The 6,205-nt window shown below is 29.4% G+C and overlaps 1 pseudogene; it reads right to left on the bottom strand.

Moving 5' to 3' along the window:
- Positions 1 to 1,829: 1,829 nt before the first annotated feature.
- LOC148270396 (agamous-like MADS-box protein AGL62 pseudogene) lies at positions 1,830 to 2,637 on the bottom strand (annotated as a pseudogene).
- Between the last annotated feature and the right edge of the window lie 3,568 nt (positions 2,638 to 6,205).

The following is a 6,205-nucleotide window of genomic DNA, read 5'->3' on the forward strand; positions in this document are numbered from 1 at the left end:
TTAAATCTATTAGCATGTTTTTCTTTATCGGCCTCCTTTGTTGCTCTCAAGATTAATTTTGCTCTCAAAATTGAAAGCAATTTAGTTTCAGTGTACAAAATTAGTCTGAAAATATCTCAACAGTAAATCTTTTGAAATAAAATTTTAAGACTTAGTATCACACTTATATGCATTGATTAAGCATCTGGTAAGAAATATGTATTCCTTAGCGAAAAAATTTCATTCTTTGATACGAGTTTTTTAAAAAATAGTAAGATAAGTATGCAAAAATAAGACCCTCGTTAATCAAAATTGAATGGATCACATGAACTGGGAAGCAGAGTCAAATTCTCCCGTATAAATATATGTTTGAAACTCTGGTTTAGAAATATGTTCAGACTTAAAACATAAGAGATTATTGGTTTTAGATTGAAAGATCTTTTAGCTGCTGTGGATCGACTTCTGATGGTGCTCAGGTGAGAGCACACTGCACGATAGTTGTCTTCAAGAAAGCTATGACATCTCTATGGAACTAGCTCCTGCTAACAATACAACCATTCTATCCAATCCATATGCAGTGTCCCCTGCATTTCAAAAGCATTGCCAGTAAATTTTTTATTCTAAATTCAGTAGCTGTCTTTACATAAAAGCTACAATATGATCAACATTTGATACCTACACCGAACTTAGAGCAAAGAAGGATGTCTTCATGTGAAAAAGATATAAATTGTAGACATACACGAGTTGTAGATCCAGTGTAAAAATATAGAAAATAGAAATTCAAATGGAATAGAAATAAGAAAAAAATTAAGAAAGAGAATAATATGCTGAGCAGATTTGTGATTCCAACATAGCACCAAATTCAATATAGGAGTGTAATCGCCAGATTTGTGATTAAATACGTATATACATTTCAATACAACGGCACTTATATCTGTACATGCATCATCTTTTTAATGAATAATTTATTTTTATTTTCCCTATCATGTCGTTCTTACAAATTTTTTGTTAAATAAGAATAAATTAACTATATTATACTTTTAAAGTTGATCTATATATAGATCTACTACTTACCTTCTCTACAACCTATATGTTCTATTTTTATTTGGATTCATACAGTCATTTAGTATCATACATACGTTTAAATTGTACATAAGAAAATACTGGATTATAATTTTTACGTAATTTAATTCTTCTGCATGCTAATTATTCCATAAATTTACCCGAAGAACAAAAACTCATGCTTGTGTAATCTAATATCTATCTCTAACCTGAAAGCTTTTGATATTGAAAAATTCTAGTATGCTTACCTCAAGCTCTAAACTTTCCTCAATCTCTCGACGTATGGTGTACAATAAATATGAGATAATAGGTCACTGTATATATATATACACACACACATATATATATAATAGAGGCTAAACTCTTGTATATATGTGTTCTATATTTTGTATGGTGAATATAAATGAGTAAATATTTTGATAATAGTTGTTTATATATTAAAATAATAGATATTACGATATGTTAAATAGGTAGCAGTTGATAGTGTCACAACGCATGACAAAAAAAAAGCGCAGTAGAATGTTTGAGATATATACATATATATATAATCAAGCGCTAAGGGTTTTAAGGAAAAAAACTTATATTAAGAACTAGATGCAGTATCACTGAACGATTACAAAATACTTAAACAAATAACATAAAATAAGATGCCTCTTATTTTCTAGAACAAACCCTTACTCATTAGAAGCTAAAATCCTAAAACCCAACATAATATAAAGACTAATACTGAGGCATTTACTGTGCTGGAAAAATTAAAAATTCATTTTAAATAAATAACAAAAATTTGCTTAGAAGAATCCTTGGCCAAATCCATGATACTGTGGAGGCATCATGTTCGGATTGTTGAATGGAACAATGCTAGAACTGAATCCAGCAGGCTTTGTCTCAAAAGGAAGACCTGCTCCATCGGAAGAACTTCCCAGAAAAAAAGGATGGTTAGGATGATGATGATGAGGATGAGGATGAGGAAGATGAGGATGAGGATGAGGATTATTTTGGGTATGAATCACAATCTTCTCAGCTTGCTTAGCCACATTCTTCTTTAGTTCATCGAGAGAGGCCTTCAGTTGTTGAAGTTGTGTCAAGCTCATATCGTTCTTGCGAGCCATCCACCAACATTGATTCTCATTTGCCTTTTTCATATGGTTAAGCTCCTCGCCTCGCTTCTTCTCGATTTCGAGTTGGTTCAGAACCTGTACATGTAGTAAAATTAATATATATTATTTATACCGAAAACACTTTATAAGAGAGGAAAGAAATTAAAATAACCTGAGTGAGCTGCATGTTTAGCTCACAGACACTAGTGTTCCGATGAGCCTCAATGAGTTTCATGGTTCCAGAAGCAGCTTGTGGTGGATTACCACTAACAAAATGTTCCAACACAGTCTGGACACAAGGATGGCCAAAAGAGAAGACCTTCTGACCGGGTGAGAAGACGATAATAGCAATCTCAACTCCACATAGAGTGCTCAATTCACTCGCCTTCTTGAAAAGTCCGGCTCAACGTTTGGAGAAAGTGACTTGGAGATTGCTTTCATTATTCATCTTCGCCATCTCAACCTTTTGTCGTCCCTTACTCTTTCTCGCCATGGTCACAAGTATTGAATATGTGCAGAGAGAAATTAATAGAGAGATTAATGGAGAGAAATAATTTGTATTGAAAGAGGGGGAAATGAGTGATATTTATAGGAGATTTGAATCAAGGTTGTGAATTAATAAATTTTAGGTAGACATCCTGTATATATTTTCTTGTTTTAATAATTTACTTGTTTAGGGTTGCTTGAGAATCTCCTCCTTATTGAAATATATGGTAGGAAAAATCTGGACAATTAAAGTTAAATTTTAGCTGTACTTTTATACAATTTGCAAAATCATCATTATTTTAACTTATATAGATACATAGCTAGATGGATATACATGAAAATTGAACCTTCTTGAAAATTTTACATTTTTTATGTTATATATATGTATATATATTCTCGATATTAATTTGGGATAGAGAAGGTAAGAGAGCTACTTTTAATTTTATTTATTTGTCTCTTATTAGGAGACACAATGAATCAAATTGCAATGATAAAAATCCTTAGATAATTTCTGTTAAAGTAATAAAAAATTTAAAAATGTATTATAAGATATATTAAAATTTAAAAATTATGATGAATTCTTTACAAAATTAATTGATCATTAGTACAACGGATAATTTTAATATTATTTATAAGCATTAAGGAAGGATGGAAGTTGCAAATTAAACTATAACTATCAATTGGATCACATTTAAAATTCAAAATTTTAAATAATTAAATTTAATTGTGACAGTCGATTAACCTTCATAACAATAAAGTTTTAATTCGATTGCGTGTGATATTCAATTAAACTTAAGATTCATATAATTCATGTTTAGCTCTTTCAAAAGGTGACTTACAATTATTTTACTTGTACAACACTTCAACTTGAGCCTGCTTAAACAAAATCCAATTTCTTTTATCCATTTGATTGAAAATTTCTATTTAATACTGTTTGGTCCTAATATAAAAACTTCCATGCATTTTTTAGGGAATTTTTATTTAAATTATATCTCATACAATTGAATAAGTTAAATAAACAATTAACATTTAATGAAGATATTATCCACACTTGGGATATATATTCCCAAATATATAGATATATTTCCATACTTAGATAAGTACTCTCGATAAAATATTTCCCGTGAATATGACCTAATTTCATTATTGATTTATTTTAAGATTAATTACTCACATTAAAGTAGTAGAATTTTCTTAGCTACCATTTATGTGTTACAACAATTTTCTTAGCTGGAGCTTGTACATGTGACCCACATAGGCTTAGCATTAAATTATTTATAGGACTTTAACCAATATAATTGATTTATTATGACTAAACACTTTTGACTCATCATCATGATTTATTTATCGCATCAATAAATTGGATGAACATACAGGTCACCGAGAGTGTCATTTAATAAATGTATCACAACTCTTACAATGTATAAAAATTTGATCATGAAATTCAACAGTTTGTCCGTGGATGCATAATTACCATATAGTTAATTCATTTCATTTATTATATTTTAGATTAATTCAAGATGTGACTTGTACCAACCATTATTTAACTGAATAGTTGGTATATTTCTTCCTATATAAGAGATTGTACTTCCCTGTATGTTTTTAATTAAATGTTATTTATATTGTTTTAAATTTGATGTATATATATATTAGTTAATTAACCAACACAGGTATTTATTCAAAAATAAAGACTCATAATTGTCAACGTAAAAACTTAACTCGCATAAATATGACATAATTGAAGGTTTTCCCAAAGATGATTCATGTTCTTATCGAAGCACGATTATGTGACTTTAATATCTTTTTTTTTATATTTAGACGTTACCTTTGTCTTGAGTTAATGAGTTAAAAATAAATTACTTAAAATATTTTCTCCTATTACAACTCTTAGAATAGCGGGTTGATTTCAACTTGAAAATAAAAATAAATGCATAGATAAAAAAATTATGTTATTATTGCACTCTTTGAAAGTACCACAACGCTTCAACGAAAAGGAACATGATGAAAACCCAAATGCTAAGGCATCAGATATCTAACATAAATAAAATAAAACAAACTGCAAACATTGTGTTTACAACTCTTTTTAATTTCATCCTTCCGAGACTTAGTCAAGAAATGCACTTAGTAGAATCTTATTTTTCCATTTCCTTGAATATATATATTGGGAATATCGTTGAGCACATTAGGTATCGTGTTTGGGTCATTTAATACATGAGGCATCATGTTTAATTTGTTCTGAATTATAATCATCTCAGCTTCTTTAGTAACTTTCTTCTTCAATTCCTCAAAAGATGTCTTTAAATGCTCAAGTTATGAGAAACGCATTTCCTGTTTTTGACCCATCCACCAACACTTACTCTCACTTTTTTTTTGTTGTATTTCCTTAAGCTCCGCATTGCGATTTTTCTCGATTTTCAATTGATTGATAACCTATTTTTATATATTTCAAATAATAAGTACAAGTCAGTATAAGTTTTAATCCAACAAAAATAAGATTAAATAAGTATATTAAGTTTTAAAATCTAAATACGGTCTACTCAAACCTATGTGAGGATCATATTGAGCTCATGTATCCTTGAGTTGCGGTGTGCCTCAATGAGCGTCATGGCTCCTGAAGTATCTTGTGGAGGATTACCACAAATGAAATATTCAATCACTTTTTCAACACAAGGATGACCAAAAGAAAAAGCCTTCTTACCTGGGGAAAAAACAATCATCGCAATATCAACGTCACAAAGAGTGGACAATTCACTAGCTTTCTTAAAAAGACCAGCTCTTTGTTTTGAGAAAGTTACTTGGAGGTTGGTTTCGTTACTCATCTTCACCATCTCAATCTTTTGACGCCTTTCCTATCCATTGCTAAAAGTGAAAGAAAAAGACGATGTGAAGAAAAGATAAAAAAGTTGGTTTATACTTTACAAGGAACTGATAGAAAATGTGTAGTGTTTATAAGAGTCGTCGGACTGACATTATTATTTTGCGCTATGCAACATCAAACTTTATTTAGATGGATTTTCTATATAAATTTTTTAATTTTTAATTACTTACTCATTTGGATTCATCAGATTGGGAAATATCATTTTGTACTATCCAACATATAACTTGATTTATAAATTTATTAGCTTTAATTACTTACTCATTTGGAGTCAACAGGTTGGACATTATCATTTTGCACTATCGAATACATAACTCGATTTAGATTAATTTTCTATATAAATTTTTTAACTTTAATTATTTATTCATTTGGAATATATTGCATATTATCATTTTGCACCATCCAATATATGAACTGATTTATAAATTTCTTAACTTTAATTACTTATTTATTGGGAATTATCAGGCTGGACATTATGATTTTGCACTATTCAATATTTAACTTGATTAAGAGAGATTTTTTATATAAATTTCTTTGTAACGGCCCCGGAAATTTAGAATGAAATATGTGCATTAAAAATGTCAAATGCGAAAGCGTAATAAAAATTTTGATTAACATCCCTTACACTAAAACCAAAAACGTGCTCAAAATATAAAAGAACAAACTAACTAAAAGAGATACTCGAAAATAAGAACTATAAATATAA

This window comes from Carica papaya, chromosome 1 (assembly GCF_054855325.1).
Source record: "Carica papaya isolate Zhongbai chromosome 1, ASM5485532v1, whole genome shotgun sequence".
Lineage (NCBI taxonomy): Eukaryota > Viridiplantae > Streptophyta > Magnoliopsida > Brassicales > Caricaceae > Carica > Carica papaya.